Genomic DNA, 23511 nt, shown 5'->3' with positions numbered 1-23511 from the left:
CTCTCTCTCTCTCTCCCTCTCTCTCTCTCTCTCTCTCTCTCTCTCTCCGTCGCCTGGCTGCAGGGCACCACTCCTTCATACCTCCCGGCGGTTCCGAATCCCTCAACACAATTATTCCTCCTCACAATCCTTCTTCACACTCCACATACACAGTTCTCTACCAGTAGTGTCTATGGACTCCCTCCTCTCACACCCAAGCATCTCTCTCCATTTCTTTCTCCTCATCCACGCAATAATCTCTCTTTACTTTCTACGCACTTTTTTCTTCATACTTCTCTTCATTTCAGAACAGCCATAAGTGATTATAGGCCTTATCAAAGCTTTATATAGAGTGAGTTTCAGACACTGACTGAGGCCTAGTGATTTTAATAAGTTGTAGATTCGCACCAAGATGATTTCTGCATTGTTGTTCATAGCTCTGATTGGTTATTTCCATAAAAAAATTTGAGTCTATGTGAAGACCCGAATATTTCACCATGTTTGATGGTGTGATTTTGTTCTTCGTAATGCTTAGAATAAAATTTATTTTTTTGTTTGACACAATGACTGCTTCCGTTTTGGATGTATTTACATCAATCATTAATTTAGAAAGTTTATTTATAACTAATAACCCAGCATTTTCAATGATATTTACAGCCGTATATGCCGATGAGCTCGATGTGTACCAAGCAATGTCATCGAAACCGACGTCGGTAGCTCAGTGGCTAGGTGCAAGCCTAGTGTTCTGAAAGTTGTGAGTTGGGTTCCCCGTTGAATCGAATTTTTCCAAAGACATTGATGAGCGGGAGGTTGCTAATAGAGCAACCGCCTGTACCGACATGTTTTTTTCTTTGGTTTTCCATGCCACTCCTATGTTCTATACGACAGTGAATACGGTACAGTGGAGGATCCACAGCCGCATGCATCGGGTGAGGTAGGGCCGATTAGCCAGAACGGGGCACAAAGGGCCGGAAAAAAAATGTCATCGGAATAGCCATCTATAGATACATTTTTTGGTGTTTTGCTGAAAACTAAGAAGATGTAAATGTTGAAAAGCACTGGGGAGAGGACCTTGGGGGACTCCGGCCACACTTTTTATTTTACCGATAGTGATGATTCAACGCTTACTTTAATAAATATATTAGATAGATAGAATAATCAAATTCTGTTGAGATATACAGGTATCCCTAATTGGTTAAATTTATAGGTAAGACCTGTTGTCCAGACGGAGTCGAAAGCTCTTTCACGATCAAGTAGGAGTATGACAGTTTCCTCTCTATTTTCTGATGAGTTTTTCATGTAATTTATGATTTTAACAAGCTGGTGGCAGGCACAGTGGCTGGCTCGGAACCCAAATTGTTCCTTGAGAATTAAATTTGTTTAGTCTGATCAAAATGGTTCTCTCGAGCAGCTTTGCCAGCACAGGGAGCAGACTGCCTGCCCTGTAACTTGCTGCTTGTAAACCAAGTTTACTTGGTTTAGGGATAGGGACCACAACAGCACATTTCCAAACGTCGGGGAAATATTGGAGATGAATGCAAGCATTGAAGTTGTTGGAGATTAAAGCTATGGCTTTGGAGGGAAGGTTTTTTCGCTCAACATTTGGGATATCGTCTACTGCAGGAGCTGATTTGATTTCATGTTCTTCGATTGGGTTTCTTATTTTACTAGGGGAAGTGAAAAAGGATTGGGTGGGTTTCCGTTGAGCTATTGATGATAGACTTTTGGACTAAAACGGACACTTGTTGAGTGAAAGATTTGTTGGCGCGTGAAGCCGCATCTGCATGGATTTCGATATACTGGCGGCACAGTAGATTGGGTTGTTGGCGATTGTCTGAGTAGAAAACATTGTCTGAGACAAGGGTGAGTACAGCGGTTTTCTCCAAGTTATTGAAGAGTTTTGCTATGTGTCAAATAGTATGGTCGATTGAAGTTATATTTTGGAGTTTCTGATCCAAGTTGGATTGTCCCCATGCAAAAATTTTTCATTTGACTTCTTTGTTAACGGCTTCGGACTATGCCCTGAAAAGGGGATATCGATTTTTTTTCCATTTCCTTATAATAATGTTTTTTTTTTGTTTTATTAGAATTTGGCGCTAGGGGGGAAGTGGTTTCTGGCGAGACAGTAGGATTTGGAGAGGCGTAGAGGCCTGGACAGCCTCTATGATTATGTTTGTTATTTTATTTAGGTTATTGTCCATGAGTGCGGTTGAAAATAACGGAGGGTTTGGCGTTCCGATCTAGTCATTGATTTTAGCTCTGAATTTTGGCCAGTTGGATGTATTGAAATTTGGACATTTGTAGAAGGGTTCTAGAGAGGGTTTGCTATACATCGAAAAAAAGAGTAGGAGATTGTCTGATGGTGACTCCTTTACTACCTAGAAATTTTTCACAATTGAATAATGGTTAGTGAAGATTAGATCTATGGCGCTAGGGCCATTACCATTTGTAGTAAGTAGGTAGTAAGTAGGTACATCCGGAAAAATCAGGTAAGTGTTTTGCCTATTTAAAAAATTCAAGAGGATTTTTCCTGATTGATCTTGCTTAGAAGTAACAGCTGGGAACTTTCGCATTGGAATCACCTGCAATCACTGGTGTAATTCCTGGGAGCAGGAGCTGGGCGAGTAGGTGGGTGTCTAGAAGGGAATTGGAGGGTTGTATATGATTGTATGTAGATTTGTGTGACTCTACCTTCAATAGTTATTTCGATCCTTACATATTCTGTGAGTCACTAGTAGCTGTGGGGGAGAACCTTGAATTTAATAGATTTGTGAACAGCGACTGCGACGCCACCACCAGCTTTTGTGGCTTTGTCCTTTCTAACTAGGTTAAAATCTGGAAAAAAAATATATTTTTAATTTTGCTATTAAGTTTAGTTTTTGACAACAAAGCGATTTGGATAGTTTTAGCCGAAACAATATAATTCAGTTTATCTAGGTTTGGTTTCCAGCCACAAATCTTTAATGCTAACATGTTCAAGGGGTTTATGGGGGGATTGAAGGTGGAGGGGTTGTGGTGGTGAAAAGATGTTCATAGGTAGCTACGATTTGGTGGGGAGAAAGGTTTTAAAGATCCTAGAGGCTGGAAGTTCCTGGTGTTGGGTCTTGGCTGCCTGGTAGGACCATCGACCTGCGAGAACAATCCATTTGGAGAGAAGTCGTTAGTGAAAGACGTAGTTGATGTATCTGCAGTGCGTTCGGCTAAAGATTTTGTGATCCTTGTCCGTGCGGGGCTCAGTTAACCATTTCGTAAAGAATTCGTTGCTTCTTTTTATTGTTTGAGTGGTATTTTTATATGTTCCAGGCGATTTGGACACCTGAAGCTGGCAGTGTTCTGTGCCATAATTAGTACTTTTAGCTGTTATATCAGGGCATATTTTCACATCGTGCTCCTTGCAACATTGTACACATCTGGGTTGGAGGTGACAGTGCGTACTTGCGTGACCGAATCTTTGACATTTGAAGTGTTGAATGGGCTGATCGGATTCTTCAAATCTTTCCACTTTAACAATGTGACGAAGGATTGAGGTAATTGAGGTTATGGTCGACAGGCTCACTTGATGGCCAACTGTGCGAGGATAAGTTGGCAAAAAGACTTTTTTTTACCAGATTCTGGGTCGGTTTTATAGAATTAGCGAACTGGTAATGTTTTGATGCCTTTTCTTGTCAATTCCTCTGAAATGTTTGTTTCGGTGAATAAAGTTGAGAGGTCTTTTATGATGTATTCTTTGGATCTCTCATCTTTGAGCCCAAAAGTGTAGAAATTGAATTGGTTTTTTGCTAGCAGGTGGGTAATTTCCATATAGTCCTCTGGTGATTTTAGGAAGGTAATTGTGTTTGAGCTACTTGCTTTTAAGTTGAAATCTTTGTTTGACACTTTCATCTAAATGAAGTTGATCAGCTTTTTAACCTCCAGTTTCCTTTTTTTTTAGGATGCTAGGGGACACAGAGGATTTTTTGGGTGGCCCAGAGAGGTCTATAACCTTCGCATTCAGAGGTTAGGTGTATACAGGAATTCTTGTCTGACAGATGGGTTTTTTTTGTTTCTTGATGCCTCTGGTTGGAGGACTCATAACTTGTTTCCTTTTTTTAGCAGCAAGAGGTTTTGTAGACCAGGGATGGGCAACCTCTGCTCTGACAGCAAGTCGCGCTCCCGACCTCTATTAGTACATAACAAAGGGTAGACGAAAGCTTATTGTGTCGGGTGATGGGCCTTTATGACCCAAGTCGTAAAGGGCCTTCTCTTCGGCTGAAATCAACCAAAGTGAGGATAACACTTAAGAACAGGAAAAGAGGAGAAATATGGCTGAAGAAAAGGAAAAGCGGGGAAATGAGTCAAAAATGGAAAAAGGGAAATTTTCTGCACCATGACATTTTTATGAATTTTGAAAGCAGAAGTTACAAATGAAATGTCTAAACCGGCTGTTTAATTTCAGAGGCAAGGAAGAAATTCCACAATGTCATGTTCCAGTGGTCCCGCAATTATTTGTTCAAGAAATGACATTGATTGAAGTAAAAATGTTAATTGAAGAAAATTTAAAAAAAACCATTATTTAAAAGAAATATTCCCTTTTTATATTCAGAATCAGCCCGTCAAAACTGCAATGTTTGGTATTTTTTCCTTGACATATTTTTGGGTAAGGTCGATATTGGACCAAAAATTTAAAAAGCAAACTGAAAGATGTCATTAATTCGGGAGGCTGAATTTGAAGAGTACCTTCATGTTTATTTCAATGACCAATAGTTATCTTCAGATACAGAAATTTTTTTTTCTATGTGTGGATTTTTAAATTTCTCTTTATATTAATCACGGAGGCCAGTTTCCCCATTTTACCATTTGGCAGAGACGTCATGGGACGCTCCCCAATACGGTGACTGTGAGGCCCCCCACTGCTATCCCTACTATGATCGTACTAAGACCCTTATAATCGGCATGGTTATAAAGTTTATTGCATTCCTAACTAGAGTTTATGACAGGGCCCGGTAACCTGGGCTCATTAGGCTCACGCGGCTCCCGAGCTTCGTTAGTCAGAGCTGGGAGAGGGACCTCATCCACTTAACAAAACTACCTGCTCTAATTCGATATCTCTCTCTGCTTGAGCTCTGGTTCGACCGATACCGGCAGAGGGCCACCGTGCGATCGAGCGGGAATTTTGATTTTCCATCAATTTGAATTATAAACATAATTTTTTTTATTCGAAATAGGCAGCAATATGAGAAAAAATTATTTTTTCGATGTTTTCATGATGAGGAATCTGCCTTGACAATTATTTTGTTTCCAGACGATATTTGCAGCAGTGAAACAAATAAAATAAAATACTTAAAAAAACAAATAAAATAAAATACGCAACGAAACTCTCGGGAAATATCCGATTAAATTTTAAGGTCGAGGGGGACTTGGCTGGATTTTTTTTTCATTCCAATTTCAAGCAATTAAATGGGTGGCATTCCATATGGTAACAGTAAAACGGTTTGATTAGGAAATCTCAATTTTCAATTTTTTGGAACATTCCAATAACCATTCGGAGCGAATAAGTCCCAGCAGTGACGATATTGCAGCCAGCCAAAAGTCTTTGAACTTGATTTTTTCTAATGACAGTTTTGGAATTTGAAACGTGTACCAATTGTTTATTGGATATTGTCATTGCTTAGCAACAAACGAGGAAATATTCGAAAAATATCCCAAGTAAAACCGTTTTACTTGTACCACGTGACGGAAAATGCCAGCATTTGATTGGTTGAAATTGGGATGAAAAAAACCATCAGGAATATAATATAATATATAATGGAATCTTCCAAAAATAACCGTGGCAAATTTTTATTTTTCAATTTAGAGTGGCACTATTTGGTAGGAAAATAATAATTACCGCAAACCAATTCCTAAATATATTCTTGAGGGTTTTTTATTGTAAATTGTAATTTTTCTGTTTTCTATTTAAAATTTGAAACTGAAAATTTGCGCCAATTCTGGCGGGTCAGACATTTTTATGCGACTGGCACGCCACTCTACGTGGCTGGCTGCAATATCATCACTGCTGGGACTTATTCGCTCACAATGGTTGGCTAATTGGGTACCCATTAGGATGAGAGGATTATCCCGACTCTAGTAATAGGCTGGCTCCCGACTACCTGAAGGTTGCCGCCCCTGGTTTATGACTCTACTCCGAGCTACCTGTAGGTTGCCCATCCCTGTTGTAGACCATCCGGGAAGTTCTGTAAATGGCTCTTTTTTTTCGGATATATAAATATACTTGGTGCGAAAATTATATGATTATAATTATTTGATTTACTATTTTCAAATGATGCAGCTCATTAACTTTTTCATTTGAGATATTAAGTGATATATTATATGTTAGGAGACAGAATGCATACATATGTCATCCATCCTCTCCTAGTTTTCAAATCTGTTAAACCTAGTTTATACGGATAATTACTAATAAATCAGTAATACGTTTCCGTGTGATCGTTTGCAATCATCGGAGAATTTCAATAAAATCTTATTGAAAAAATATTTTTTTCATACATAATATTTGAAACATAACAAATATAGAAAACCAGAACAAATGAAAAAATTTTAATTTAGAGCACCACCTAAAAATTTTTATCAAAATATACTCCTTTTGTGTAGCGCTTATACTGTAAAGATGAAATAATTTTTAGTGAGTGTCCGTTTAAGCTCGCATGTTCGTACTACTCCAATATTCCGTATGTGTGATGGCGCTTCAAGTGTTATGCAAAAGGCGTATCGAGCAATAGTAATTATTTCCTAATTCCAACAGTATAGCATTGAAATTATCATTTTAAACCCTAATCAAATTTATTTTCTGGATATTCTCTGCCGAATTTATAAAATTCTTTCTCACACATGGATACAACTGTTATTGTTATTATTTCTATTTTTAAACTCAACGAACAATACATTGACTCAAATTTTAAATTTCAGAACATTTTTCGTTCAGTTATTGTAAAAACCCTATTTTAGAAAAAGCGGTAAATTTAATTTTAATTTATTTTTTATTAATTTTATTAATACATAAAAATTTAATTTCACAGATATATAAAAATTTAATTCGACAGATAATTTACAGCCCGATTGGAGGTAAATATATACATGCACACCAACGGACATAGTTCGAAAATTTTCTTTTTAAACCTGTTGGATCATAATGAATCGACATAATACAGCAGGAGAACAATTAAGTTTCAACGATTACAATGTCTTTATGCAGAAGAAAAATATGAAAAATAATCAAAGTTAAAAAAAAAAATTATAAGCGAACATATTGTTAATCTGTTGACAAAAGCAGCTACACCCCTGTACAGAAAACCCAACTATTCATTTGATTGATCGAATAATTATTTTTTATTCTAACCCATGATGGTTAGCTTTACGATTTCAAACATAGTACTTTTTTTATATTTATTTTCGTCACTTATCACGATAGATGACTGTATCGATGTCGCTCGCGGGGACCGAACCTCATATATTGCTAAGTCCAGAAGCTTTGTCAATTATGTGCTATCCGCGGGATGTTCAGAACTCCGTGAGTGAAGATCTTTTTTTGACAGTCCAATTTTATTTGAAACGATCCCCCAATTAAATGAAAGTGACTTGAAATTTTCGCCAGGGATGGTACGGATAACGGGCACTTAAAATGAAATTACAAAAAGAGACGTTTTTGATTACAAAATGGTCCATTAGTGCAGGTTTCTTCATTTAACTATGCTGCTTCGAGCTTCGCCGTCATGTCTCTATTACAATTTCACAATTAAATTCTGAATATTTCATATAAACCCTCCAAATAGTTCACAACATCGCGGTATTCTTCAAATCTCAACAGCCTCAAGGTATTTAAGCCCCGAAGCTCTGCCTAATTGACAACCCAGTCTCATTACTCGAAAAGGAGTTCTCTGAAACAATGGATGGTAACAATAGGACAACAATTATATCGAAGTAGAAACAAACCTATAAGTTTTTCTACTGTATGTTCTTAATTACTCTTGTTTGTATTGTTTTGTTTTTCACGTGTCATGAGGAAGTGTTGAGCCAAGAGATGCGAGAAGTATTCATGCATGACTCCCCTACGGTTTATTGTACAGTACTGGGGTTCTTTAAGTACCTAAATATGATGAAAATTACGAGCGACGGTTTTAATTACAATTAATAATTCTGAAGGTACTGTTCCTATTTCAGTCTAATACATAAGTTTACAAAAATATTTTAACAAACCTTTAAAGCAAGGGTACTATCGGACATCGTTAAAAAAAATTCATGAGTAGTAAATTTAAATTAACATTGCACCAAAATTAAATTACATAAAGTTTATTTAACTTCAGATACATATGAAGTGGATGATGATGCTTTGTTAATTTGGCTATCTATATCGATAGGTTGCAATTTTCTAGGAATAAATGAGGAAGGGGAAAGTAAAATGTCAATAAACTGGACTTGAAATAAGTTGTCTCACTTTTGTCACAACTAACCCCATCCAACCATAATACAACTGAATTTGAAAATTCATCTGTAGTCCCCTACCACATCTCTTCACCCATTCTCCCCGGGGCGTTGCGCGCTAACTTTTCAATTTCAGTCGAATGATCGTTGGAAAGTTCCGTGGTTACCCCAGCAACGATTTGGTCCGTCATTGGCTGGCTCACACAGACCGCCTTCAAGCGTGTTCCACCCCATGCTCCTTAACTTCTTCCTCTTCACCTCCTCGTCTACCCATTCTCCTCCCCCATCTATCACCCATGTAACTCTCGTGCAATATTGTAGAGGGATGGGGTAGGAGCGGGGTTGGATGAAAGAGAAGGAGTGATGGCTGGATTCAACTACATAGCGCGCACTTAGCCCCGTGGTTAACGTCAATGAGCGGATAACAAGCCACCCCCTTGAGGTTACCCTGTAATATTCCATTGCATAAATGGACTCACGGCTTTGTCAAATCAACTGTCAGTTGTAGTAAACAACCACTGGAGTCGAAGACCCATTTATGCTTCTCTGGGGTCTATCGCATTTCTAACCGTGAATCTCAATAGTTTGTATGATCAATGCTCACCGATCCACGATTCCAGCCGTTATGCATACCAATTTTTGCGATTCTAAAGACCAGTCGAGTGTACCTTTCTTCTAATTGCTGAGTTTCGATTGCGGAGTCTTCATATAACTTCCATATAATAGCGCTTAATTGTTTTATATTGAACCTGGACTGGTCCATTGATTGTTGTGGCAAGCTATGATTAATGCTTGGCAAATTGAACAATACTTGCATGTTAAATTTCACGTAATGATTAGGAATTTCTGTAGATATAATACTTTATCTGATATATCATCACCATCACATAAAAGATGATGAATCAATTCTATCTAAACTTACGTTATTTTTCGTTGCTACTCAAACCTAATAAATAATAATAATAAGGTATATAATTAATATGGACTGCACTCCGTGCAAAAGGTTCCGAATGACTTGCCATATGCGTTTGCAACAGAAAAAATCGTTATTTTCGAGGTTGCACGAAATATGGTAGCTAACAAGTTGATAACAGCATACGCAGAGAAAAAGCCACTGAAAATGGCCACTGAAAGAACGTAAAAATTACATTTCCAGTCATAAACTACGAGTAAATAAACTTTAATAAAAAGGGTGACTTGAAATTCTACAAACCATTACATGAATTTTCCGATCTCCTCCGTAGAAATTACCTATCAGTCTGATAGTGTTATTGTCACTGCTGTGGTGACAATAAGCCTTCACGTAATTTTTCCCAATAATTGAGAACTTTTACGAAACGGGAGCTAGAAACAACACACTACCCATGGAGAGTTATACACAACGGCCACTCTTTGGGCAGATGTCGGCAGCAAGTCGATGATCGGCCAATCATCTGCCGATCATTGGAGCGTCACCTCTTGCCGCTCACCAGGACCGATGTCCGTCCAATATTGCTATATATCATTAGCCGATGATATTATTCATAATAAATATTTATTAACAACTCAATGTTTTTTAAAATCTTTTCCAATAGTTTTCTGACCGTTTTCATCAATTTTAGTGAAGCAAAAAAAGAAAAGATTATAATTTAAAAAACAATGGATCTGACGGAATTCGAACGCAAGTACTTCGGATTCGTAATCCTACGCGCTATCTACTAGACCATTCGGGAAATGTTGTAAGTGAACATTTTTTGTGCATATATAAATAAAAAATTATATGGCTAAAATTATTTGATTTACTATTTTCAAATAATTCAACGTATTAATTTTTTCATTTGGCACATTAATTGCGTGTTGTAAAGGCCGGCAAACCCTACATGGGTAGCAGAATAAAAATTGTTGAACGCCAGACGAATTTTTTGTTTTTGAGGCAGAGTAAGTCGAGAATTTTCACTGAGAGAGTACTTACTTGGATAACATTACGTGACAATTTCGTAAGTTTCTCAGTGGTTATATTAACCTTCTAATATTAACACGGAGAGAAAAATATGGGAAACAGTACGTGAGAAGTTTCGTCAAAATTCCGGTCTAAATATAATCGTAGGGCGAAATCTTAAATCGGATTAAGTGTAGTTCATGTAGGAGATTGTAAGACTTATTCGGTAAACAGTGACTAGCCCAGGTACTGAAATGGCAATGCATAATTCTGTAAAATTTTCAGGACCGTTTCATAATTTTTCACCTCTTTTTTTTGCATCAATCATTAAAAGTTGTTGCGTGTAATTTATAAAAACTTGAGTCATTTTCAGGAATTTGACGTAGTCTTTATCTGGAACTCTGTAAATTTCACTACTTCAGAAGAAAATACCTGGCCGGTCCGTAAATTTAGCACATTGTGTTCCAGATTTTCTTAAAATTTGAAAATACTGAAATGATTTTACAAGCCACGATTATGTAACGAATCACGTACTTTCCATGTACTTTTCTCTCTGTGGAAGAAAACAAAATTATTTTTCATTATTAGATAGTATCAAATCCACACAAATTGATCGCATGTTGCCACATTTCTACTCAAAGATGCATTTCGAATTAATAGTTCAACACTGATGGATTTCATCTCCTGTTAGAAAAGCATGGAATACTCTTGCAAATAGTCTCAAGAAGCGCGTACCATTTACTATGAACCCGTAAACACTGTGATACTCACATTTTGTATTACTTATTTGAAATTCACCTGATTCTGCCTGATTTTGCTAAACAAAGTCATATTCTGAGACTGTGTCATTTTGGAATAATTTTCTGGATTTGGCCAAAAGTATTAATAATTTGTTTAATTTGGTCAAAGTCGACAACTGGTTAGACATTCTTTTGACAAGTCAATTTTCGCCAAACTATGTTACATCTGGTGGTAATTCGGTTTTCTTGCACAAATTCGGTTAATATTCACCAAATTCATTCAAATCAATTATTTTCAACAAAATTTGACAAAGTTTAGCAACGTCCTAAATAAACTGAACAAGTACAATATTCCCTCTAGGGTCACATTGCAAACGAGAGAAAAATATGGTGATGAGCTTATTCCGCTGAAGATAATATCAACGTTCAATTTCAAATTTAAAAACTGAAAACCTCTTTAAAACTTGTGATCATGACAAGATTGTTAAAGAGTCACATACTTGCTGCAACAGTAGAAATGATGCTATCAAAGTAAGAAAAAAAAGTCATAGAATGATCCAACATTGTACGTTATCGTACGTACATGCATCACAAGTGAGTTTCCATACCCACGAATCCAAAAGTCTATTCAAAACCAAGAAAACAATATTTGACCAAGTTCTATTTTCAACTGTCTGAATCTCTTCCTTAAACCGTCACTTTGAAAGCACCTGAACAGAAAGTCGCGCATCCTCCATTGTCTAATTAATGTTCTTCTAACCCGCGTAGAAAAAAAAGTGTCTTTGGAAGAATCTTTGAAACATTCTGGTGAAGTTCTTCTTGGTGACCCCAAAAGATTCTTCACAAGACGAAATCTCTCCGAGATAACTTCGGAAGGTATTCGGAAGAAAAACTTAGAATATCTTTGGAAATTCTCTTTTTTGCAAGATCTTCAGAAGACAATTTTGTTGGAAGATCTTCAGAAGCCATTTTTAAGAAAATCTTCAGAAGGCAATTTTTTGGAAGATCTTCAGAATCCATTTTTAAGAAACTCTTCAGAAGACAATTTTTTGGAAGATCTTCAGATGACATTTCTGTTTTTAAAGATCTCTCCAAGAAATTTTTTTATTCAATCTTCAGAAGACAATTTTTTGTGAAGATCTTCAAAAAAAATTTTTTTTCTCCACAATCTTCAGAAAAGTATTTTTTTGAAGATCTTTGGAAGACGATTTTATTTGGAGATTTGAAGACAATTTTTTTCATGCAATCTTCAGAAGATTAGACGAAAGCATTTTTTTCCCATTTTTACCCCCCAAATTTCAATATTAGAGGACGTCCAGTAGTGGTTTAGCTAGTAGACGAGACACCTTTCACCTTAAATCTCCCATTTACCTTACAAGTTTCCGGATTTCCTAGTTTCTAGTTCCTGAAACAGAAAGTTACTGTAATTGTGGTTGATTATAGAAATCCCATTTTTAAAATGTTGATTTAGTTGATTCCAACTTACTCGCTGTTAGCAGCCGTACTAGAAACTAAAGTGAAATACCACGGTGTATATTTGAGCTTTACCAGGCCCCAGGGAAGGGTCTACTTCAAAAACAAAAAAATACTACGGCGTCGATCACCCTGTGCTACTTATACGTTAGGGAAATTAACCAAATTAATCATTTTCCTCAGGCGATCCCTTCTGCCCACCCCTACCATAAGAAATTCTTGCTCGTATAAACAAGATGAGGTGCTTCTTTTTCTTCCTACGTCGTATTAAACTCAATAGTTGGTTGGAATTTAATCGGGGTACAATTAGGATTACTTGCTAGTTAGTAGTATGCACTTGCGGTTCGCCTGCGAGCTGCATACTACTTGCTAGTAAGTGATCATGGCACTTCCATTAAAAAATATAGCCCCCGAATGTCTCCATTATTATTTCAATGTCTGGACTTTTAATCAGCTGGCTCACAATTAATTATCTCTACAATGTTCAATGAACTTTTTCATTCAACTAAATTCAGCATTCTTATAACTTTTTATTGTCAATAGAATGAATGGAAAAAAGGAAGAATTTTGAAAATAAATATAAAAGAAAGTAAAATTCACCAACACATTAAAATTTTTATTATTCTTGGAGTAAATGAACTTTCAATAAACGCCTAACCTTCTTGCATTCCATCATGTCGGATCACTCCATTCTCCGACATTTAATTCCCTTAACATCGATCCTTCTCGTGCCTCCCTCTGAACTCACTGGAAACGATAATATCAATCAGATATTACTTAAGCCCGGAAGTGGTTAACTTAAAAAAAACTTAAAAGTCAATCAAAGTGCATGGAAAGTAATTCCTCACAAATCTCTGGTTCCATTGAATAATAATTCCATTGTACTAACGCTATTGTCAATGTTTTCATATCATCGTTGATAACAAATTAGAATTTTCACTAAGGTACCCTAACTTCACTGATTTAATCAACCTATAGCCTGTCCGGCTCCGAACTTCCCAGCTCCCTGGCATGGAACAGGTGGCTTTCCACTTATTTTTATTTCGATGTTTTCTTTCAGTCACTCGGAGAATCTTCATTGGGCCCGGTCCCGAGCCACCCAGCTCGGACGTACGGAACCGATGACTTTTCACTCATTCGCCTTTATTTTCAGGAATGTTCTTTTTAATAGAGACCTTTACTCTCCATACGAGTCATTCACCGATACTCGGAAGATCAACTAACCCTTTCGTCTGCTTCTCCAACTCATCCGATTCTTCATTCTACTTCCTTCTTCTCTCTCAACGAGCCTTACTCCTTCTTTTTTCCTTCCTGTTTTCCCTTGGGGCATCCCTTTCATCTTTCCTGCTCCTACTCCTGCTACGATTTCTATCTTTTTCGCCCCTACTTCGGCTCCTGCTTACATGTTCCTTTTTTCGGTCCTTTTCATATTTCCTTTGGCGATCCTTGCTTCTTGCAATTCCTAATTTTTTCTTTCCATCCTTTCTACTCCTTTTCTTGCTTCCCACACTCTGCCTATCCTCTCTGATCGGGCCCCTGCTCCTTGCTTCGCTTCCCTCTTCTGAAAGCTTTCCTCTGTTTAAATCTTAAATCTCTAGCTGTAAATTACGACAAAAAAAAACAGCAAATGCTCTATATCATTTCATATTACGTGCATGTTTGTAATGCTATCAGCTTTTTTTTGGTTAGAATCAAGGAGACGCGAATTATGAGAATCCATGCAAGTGGTTGAATTAGAAAGATTAAGTTGAAGAAGCATCTTACTTTGTTTGTTTTCAGGACGCTTTTTCTAAAAAATGTTTGAGTTCACCGAATCAGATGGCTGTGGTGCACTTAATACTGTTGGCACAGTGCCAACTACGTCTTCAAGTGAAAATTCATTGACGAGAGAAAGTCGATTTTTATAGTTTTGTTGGATGAGTCAATCAACGGCCGGAAAAGTAATGAAAAAAAGGCAAATGTCGTGTTTTTGCTAGAAGAAGTTTAATTTCAATTAAATTTTTTCCCTGTGATGAAATCAATATCAAGGAAAATAGCCAAGCGGCTCCTGACTCCTAATTTTGGTAGCCTAATAATTTTTAGAATCAATTATTTCCCGCGATTTTTAATACCTTTGATGATCGAATTTCCTAACAAAGCAATTAATTAATCTGGATAATAGATTTAATGATTTTGCCACTGACCAACCCTTCGAAAGTTGCAGATATGAAGAGACAAAATAAATGGTAGTTGTCGAAAGTCGAAAGATGAATTAGATGGTTGATTAATAACCTTTACGTTGAAAAGATATTTTACCTTGATTCGAGCTCGCAGCTTGATCGACCGCCTTCGAATACAATGGAGTTGATGACGGTATTGGACTCGACAGTTTCCGAGAAACTTCAGCAGCATGTGAATGCCGAAATTGTTTGGCAATATACATAGCTAAAGCAATGTTGGCATCCGCGTTCATGTGATCAGAAGTCAATCTACAGCAAATCGGTTTTAAAACATGCTCAGAAACGATCCAGGGGTCGATTATCCAGTTTTCCGTTCTGAGGGTGTTCTAATAGATTAGATTTTTTGGCTGCTATGGGTTCTGATTCCTGAATCACCTCTGGAAATTTATAAGGCTGTTCGATGGTAGAATTGCCATTTTGAATCTGCGCATCGTTGGTGGCTTTCTCTTTTTTGTAAGTTGGACGACTGCGAGTACATAATTGAGTTACGCAGCGTTTGTATTCCGGCTCGCCGAACCTATCATCGCAATGAACCAAGTTATTGGCAGCCCTAGATACAGAGAAACCATTTGGCATTAGACATATGATTAGATAGTTTTATATCAGGCTATGTGTAGAGCGACATTCTATGTACGCCCCACGTACTCAAAACATGAAAGGTGTTTTGGTTCCCGTGAGGGGTTAGAATTCGCCTCGGGCAACTGATCCTCACTTCACATGAGTCTAAGGCCATTTTCCTCTACTTGCATCGCAATAAGCTATCCTTTTCTCAAAGACCGCGGAGTAGAGAATGTATCGAGGACTTACATATCACAGCACGATACATATTCTTGAAAATTGTCTTTCCCACCATGAATTGACATTCGTTCCAATCTATTTCAATGGATGCATCTCAGTAACTCGCAGGTGAAATCACCCGCTCTATTTCCAGTTCGTTTGAAACATCTACGGACCGTGATCAATCGTCAATATTCCCTGATCAAACGGCGCCGCGTAGATTCAAGCATGCAACAACAGCTTACAATCAGTAATTGAACTCAAAATTCAATTGAGTCATAATATGAATGTTGTTCCAGCTTGATTTGACCATTAATCAAGCTGGAGGGACCTGACCTTCGTCCATCTGACACCAACATTGCGTCAGCTGTACCTCAACCTAGGCCAACCTTAACCAAATGTGGCCAATACCAACCATTAATATTTTCGTTCGGCCTGATGCTGAGAAAACATGTACGTAATATTGATCCGACATTCAACCGATATGGTACCAGCACTGTAAGTCTTAAGTATAACCCTTTAATCATTAACCTCTTAATCCTTTGGCTTTTTTATATCAGTGCAAATGTCATTTATACGTAGATTGTATGAAGCTTATAGTGCGCTTAAGGGCCCACAGACAAAACGAAAGTAGGCACATTAACGACTTCAAGTCAAGTTTCTAAATTTGATTTCACACTTAAATGCGATAATAGTTCAATACCGGAGTTTTAATCGGGCGAACTTAATAAAATTCGAACGAACGTGAATTAACATACGGATCTGAACGCTATTTTACATTTCAGTGTGTAGTAACCGGCCAATTACATGCGGGGAGCGAAGCTATCGGTGTGTAATCGAGCAGTTACCGGCTCCTGATGTGTCAACCAATATTCTGTGCCTGAGAAATTGTCTGCATTGTCATCGAACTTATACCAATTTTTCTGCTTTACCAGCTTTGCTCAAGTCGAGATCGACTTTAACCCGATACAGACAGTACGAGTTTCCTAATGTATGTCCTGTGGTTGTCCATCGTTACTTGAATTGTCCAGGTATTAAGCAAACATTCAACCAACCCTGCAATTCATGACTATTCAGTCACTTACTTTATGAACTTTCAACTTGTTTTTCTCACTTGTGGGCCATTCACTCTCGGACATTTTCTTAACATTTACTGTCGATCTTCCATTATCCTACTCCTTTTTCAGATTTCTTACTCTTAGTATGATCACACCAACTTTGACCCTTAAACTTGACCCTTAAATAAACACACTTTTCATAAATCCCTACGCTTGTTTGAAGCCACGTTGGCAAGTATTGGTAAAGTGTTACAGTACCAACCTCACCAAGTTTATAATTCGCAACCTAGGTTTGAATTTAGGTACTTCAAGTTACCTCATTTGTCATGATGGGTGCTTGTGTTGATGTCCGAGACTTCTCACCCCTCCCTTCTAGAGGTATGGAATTTGTAAATTTATATTACATTTCAAATTTGTAAAATTCAAAGCACTCCTATGATTTATACGAAATCATGCCACCTCTCAGCATTACCCAGGGCTCGCGACAGGGACGGAGCTGGTATGAAGCCCAAAAATGAATTATTATTATAGGTTGGTATTGTAATACTTTACCCAATATTTTAGTTGAATATTTTCGCGTCACAACTTAAAAAAAAATATGGTTCCCCGAAGCTTAAAAAAAATTGTTTGCTGAAAAGAAAAATTGTTCCGAAGTTCTTCAAAACTATTAGGTTCCGAAGAAAACTGCGAACTCATATTAACTGAACCACTGCTGGACGTCCCCTAAAGTTAAAATTTCAAGGGTAACAAATGCTGAAAAAATTGTCTTCCGATGATCTTCCAAAAAAATTGTCTTCCGAAGATCTAAAAAATGTTTTTTTAACAGATCTTCCAAAAAATTGTCATCTGAAGATTTTCTAAAAAATGTCTTCTGCAGATCTTCTACAAAATTGCCTCCGAGGATCTTGCCCAGAAGATAATTTCCAAAGGTATTCTGAATTTTTCTTCCAAATATATTCCGGAGTCATCTCGGAAAGATTTCGCCTTATGAAGAATCTTTTGGGTCACCAAGAAGATCTTCAGAAGAATCTTTGAAAGATTTTTCCAACGATTTTCAAAAGATATTCCAGAGACACTCTTTTTTCTACACGGGAGTGTCAAAAAAAAGTGACATGTTTACACATTTTTCTGACGTTGATTACCCATAATTTTTTGAAGTTTTAGGCCATTGAAAACTGGCATGCCAAATGGAGTGGACCATTTGAAGCTGGTGCTGTTCTTTGTTTGGACACAAAAAATCATCTTATAGGTTGGGCAAATTCCTGGAAGCCATCTCATAACTTTCGTTGGGTATGGGGTGCGGAGGATATCATGGATGTCAATAGCAGTCTCCAAGCCATCCTGGATATGATGGAGAGACCTAGCCATCATGGGGAGAACATGCCGGAGGTCTTGGAGATATCGGATTACATGCTGGAATCAAGAAGCCGACCTGAACCTGGAAAATTCCTCTAAAAGGCAAGAAAAGTCAATTAGTGGAAGAAAAACTCCAAAACAATCGCCAGTAGGAGATGAGTTTTCCCGGCAAATTAATAAAGCTTCCCAGCATACCTCCCATACCGGAAGAAGATGCAGGAGGTTCCCACGACTGCTAAGGATGAACCGGAAGACCTCAAGGAAGGTTTTCATACTGATGACCGCTCAAGGAAATCAGAAGAAATACTGTGGAGGGTTATTAGACTGGGACTCCTTGCGAGGTAGATTAGAGAATTATCGAACTCATTATTGATTCCCTATAATCTTTCACCTGAGCCGATAGAGCGTGCGAGATGACCATGACCCGGATGAACCCAAAGAAAAGTCGATATTGCTTTCCATTGGTTCAAAAATTTGGATAATCACCGGCATTGGTGCGAAAAGCACTAGAGGATAAGGTTAGGTATAAGGCCTTGGAGAAAAGGGAGGAATTACTGTTCATCCTTATACTGAATAAAATTTTTTCTTTAAAATGCATTGAAAATGCACTTAAACAACAAAGTTGATACCTTTTTTATTAGTTTTCTTCTAGAACTTAACGTCTTTTATATCAATCTTACTCTTTAAAACCTCTCTGATTCCTTCTGCTCCATCCTCCGAGAACATAATTTTTAAATTCTTCGTGCTTATTCCAGTCAGAGCCAATTCTTTTCGGATGACTGCACTCAGGATATTTTCTACGGATTTCTCAGGAGAGGAATTTATCTTTATTCTCATTGTGATAACTCCATTCAATGACTTGATGTTCTTGGTGACTCTTTCAACCATTCTGCTGGCGAATCAGGTTTATTTTATACTTGCGGAGAAGGATGAATGGATGGATGATGGATGAGGATGAATGTTGTCCTCTATTTGACTTTTGAAAATGTGGATGAATTTGATTCTTAATTTCTCACTGACAGATAATTTCACTAGAGCGAGCAACTGCTAGCAGCTCTTGAAGGAAAATATATCACCGAAATATTCAATGCGTGTAATACACGAAAATAAAATATATTCATTAAAAAAAAGCATTTACTAAAAAAGTGATTAAATAAGAAGTTTTTTTTTTCATTTGGGGATTGGTTTTCTGCAGGAATACTACAGATTCCGGTTCGTCTCATTTCCTGCGTTTTGTTTCCTATCGTTGGAAATATCTTCAGTTCTGAGCTAACGGTTTCATATTTTTCAAGTCATTTGTTGATTTTGTCAATAATATTAGAAATAAGCAATAAAGACAAATATATTACGTCTGCAGGGGACGATTCATGAGGTGTACGTCTGCAAATGAGACACAATTATTTTTAGATTATGATTAAATAGCTCGTTTCTTTTCAGTAATTGATGGGGACCACTCCAGCGTCTGGTACGTCCGATTCCGGACTTTTTGAGATTTTCTTTCGAGAGCCCAGGGGGCTCGATGGGCAGGTTGACTCCTTCGGGTAGTGAAGTGTCGAGGAGGGCCTCATCCATCCTCTTTGCTGTCTGCACTATTGAGCGGGTTCTCCGGGTGGAAGGGGGCGGGGGGTGAGTATTATGAGGAATTGGGTTGCCCGACCGTGATGTAAAGTTCCCAAATACTTACATTTAACTTTTTTTTGTTTCTCTTATATTCCAGCCCTTTCTGTCCTGCTCTGGCTAATTGGCCCGATCTCACCCTATGCATGCGGCTGTGGATCCTACACTGTACCGAATTCACGCTCCTATAGAACATAGGAGTGACATGGAAAACCAAAGGAAAAACCATGTCGCTACAGACGGTTGCGCTATTAGCAGCCTCCCGCTCATCACTACCTGTTGAAAAATTCGATTCTACGGGGAATCGAACTCACAACTTTCAGGACACTAGGCTCGCACCTAGCCACTGAGCTACCGACGTCGATCTAGATTTAACTTATTCTAATAGTTCAGTAGGAGGCAAATAACTTTTAAACGACGGCACCGATTGAAAAATTTTTCATATGAAAGTTATAGAGTTCAAAAAGGGACACCATCCGATTTGCTTATACAAAGTTGAGTTTTTTAACGGTGGGGATGAACTTTTTTTCAAATAGTACTTGATTTCTGAATTTCCATGAAAGTGGGTAGGCCAGTTAAGGCAAGTTCAACCGAAGTGGCGTCGACGCTCAACAAAAACAAAAGCAGAAAAATGAGTGGCAGTGGAAAATTTGTTCTTTTTTTTCAGGTCATGGTCATATTTATGTTACAATCTGACGTAATAAATAAACTGTGAAAGAACCTAGTCAATTATGAAGCGAGCAACTAATTCGAGAATGTCATGTTCCAGCATCCCCCCACTTAATTATTCATGGAATCAAATTCATTGTTACGTTTACTACGGGAACTTCGAAATTATCGCATATTTCTCGATAGGTTCGGTGCAAATAAATGAACCTGTGAATTTTTTCTCTTCGCGCTCGTCATTTTTCTGGTAAACTTGACAAGCTCGTTTGTTTAAAAGGAGTCTAAAGGAAAATGGCCAATTAATTTCGAGGTTCGAATCGCATTCGGGAGATTCTTTTTTTCGTTCAAATTTCAGCTGATAGAATTCCACCATGAGACGAAGTCTATATCCAAAAAATGAGAAAAGATCAATTTCAATCAGCGGTTAACAAGAGCCGACAGTTTTTTGTTCCATATTTATAGGTAAAGGATATGGTATTCGAAAAATATTCAGTATAGTACCGAGTAGCTTCGTCGAATGGTGTAATTTTCTATTGACTGAAATTTGGACAGAAAAGATTATCAGTGAACATATGGATTAAAAAGAAATTTCTTGAAAAATACTTATTTTTAATATAAGAAAAACACATTAGCCAGCTAAAAATACAGCGACTTATAGTTATCTTTCTATATATTTTTCGGTCATTATTACACAAATGCTTTAAAAGGCTACTTCAGGAAATCCAATTTTTGTAACAATTTCATCAATTTTTTTACTGGATTACAGTCATTTTACATTCAGCTCGATTTCTCAGTGGAATTCCACGCTATCAAATGAAGATTCTAAGTAGTTTCGAAGAAACATGAAAACTAAAACCTCTACTCCTGGCAGGCTATTACGTGTCTCATAGCCCGATTTCATAGCTTCAAACTAAGCTAATACATTTCGGTAGAAGTTGAACAGCTAAAATTACAGATTGTCATTAACCATAACTGTTTCAATTATTGATAAGGTTCCAATTTTCGTTTCTACTTTTTTTTTACTAGTGCTGAGAATAAGATATCTAAATAATCAGCAAGCAACTGTAATGTCCAAAAACCTATAAAATAGTTTTCAATATGTTTCTTTTTCAAGGAAATAGAACATACCGAAACAAAAGTAGAAGATGTTTTTGGAATTTGAATGAGAACAATATGAATATGAACAATACCAATAAAAAGAAGTCGTCCACCGCCCTCTACAGGAATTCGTCGTTATGTTTTCGTTTTTAATTCATGTTATATGAATCGCGGCGGCAGTTTTTCTTACTTTTCCATTCGACAGACGGTTCATGGGACTCTCCCCACTACTGTAACTGTAAGGCCCACTCTATTGTCTCTACGGTGCTTGTACTAGGATCCTTGTTATTGATACGGTTATAAACTTTCTTTAATTTCTAATTCGAGTTAATGGCCCCACTCCGAGCTACCTGGAATTAGTTAATAACGCATATACCAACCCAATTAAATATCATGTCGTTTAACCGTTATGGTGAGTATGCTATTATTTTATCTATTAATTATGTTAATAACACTTGCGGAGCGAATCTCCCGTGAGCTCACCGCGGTGCTAGCCAGGAACCCATGTAAGGTTTGCCGAATTCTACAACTCGGCCGAGCATTGGGCGGAAGTCGGTTACCCGATGGTCGGGGCACTGATGAATGGCCGTTCACTGGCCGATGATGTTCTCAGCGATGATCGGGGCCACGATGAAAGGCCGTTCATTGGCCGATCATGTCCTCACCGATCATCGGGGTCCCGATGAATAGCCGATTTGTGGCCGATGATATATTTACCGATCATCGGGACGGCAATTAATGGCCATTTTATGGCCGTTGATACCGTGGCCGATCATCGGGGCCCCGACTAAACGCCGTTGTGGAGCCGATAATGAACTGGCCTAGCAACATTCTGATGCAATGTTTCACGCGACCTAGTGAACGATCGGGAGAGAAGAATTGGACCCAGTTATAGGCCCAATATTTCAGTTTTCTCATTCTGTACTTATAGCAGATTTAATCCCAGACAAGAGATTTTGCGTGTTTGTTTTTTAATAAAAATTGTTATTTTGCCTTCATTAAGAGGTGCGTCTGAATTGCCTGAATTTAATTTTCTGCCATCATAAGATCGTGGTTCAAATGGCGAAAATTGAAACTTTTAATGACTATAATTTAATCATATATTACACAGTTTGTGTAATTCTTAATCCCTTCCAGACCGCCATTTTCGATTACAGACGCACCTGCAGTGGGAGGAATCAAATTTATATTGATAATTACTGCGCAAAAAAATGTGTTCAGTGAAAATCTGTGAATTTCTCAAGAAACCAGAACGATGGCATCACGAAATGTCTACAAACAACGAGAATACCGTGCTGTGATGAAACAGAAAAAAAATGAAAATTAAATTATTGAAGCAGAACTAAGTGATAAACCTAACCTCGAAGTACCTAGTGTCAGTGGTGAACATTCTCTCAATAAATCTACTATTATTGAGTCCGATGACGATGCGCTAGGACTATCTCCAGTCGTTAAGAGTGACATTCTTAATTTATCAGCAGATGTACAGTTTCAAATGAGTATTTCGTCTTGCAGTGATCGAACTGATATTGACATTTCTGGCAGCACTGATGGGGCTGATTCAGATGACTTGTCTAGCGCCAAAACCCATGTACGCGTTGATGGATTCAATTTGTGTGAAAAATTACGCGATTGGACATTGAAAAATCTAACTTCAGTACAGTTAAACATAGTGTCCGAGCTATTGATCATCTTAAGAGAAGCCGGACACATAGATTTACCAAAGACTTGTCAGACATTGTTAGGGACACCTCACCGTAGAGAGTTAACTCCAATGGTGAGTGCACATGGTACTGATGGGTAATGGCTATATATTGGAATTAAAAAAACTTTAAAAAACATGATTTCTTCATCTGTCTATGTGGAGGATCAAATCTCATGGTTAGCACATATCGATGGCATGCAACTTTTTAAAAGTTGGAAATGTGCAGTCTGGCCAATAACAATAAAAATCCATCATAAAGGGTACGACACTTGTGATGGTGATTCATCACAATGTGATGTCAGCATTGGCGATTTTTCTAATCATGGAATCAGATATGTTACCTTTCAGGACTAGCAATTGCTAATAAATTTTCAAATGTGATTTTGTGACTAGCAATTGCTAGTCCTGAAAGGTAACATATCTGATTCCATGATTAGAAAAATCGCCAATG

Source organism: Fopius arisanus, unplaced genomic scaffold, assembly GCF_000806365.1.
Source record: "Fopius arisanus strain USDA-PBARC FA_bdor unplaced genomic scaffold, ASM80636v1 scaffold00084, whole genome shotgun sequence".
NCBI classification, from domain to species: domain Eukaryota; kingdom Metazoa; phylum Arthropoda; class Insecta; order Hymenoptera; family Braconidae; genus Fopius; species Fopius arisanus.
The sequence above is the reverse complement of the archived record's forward strand: the minus strand, read 5'-3'. Positions refer to the sequence as shown.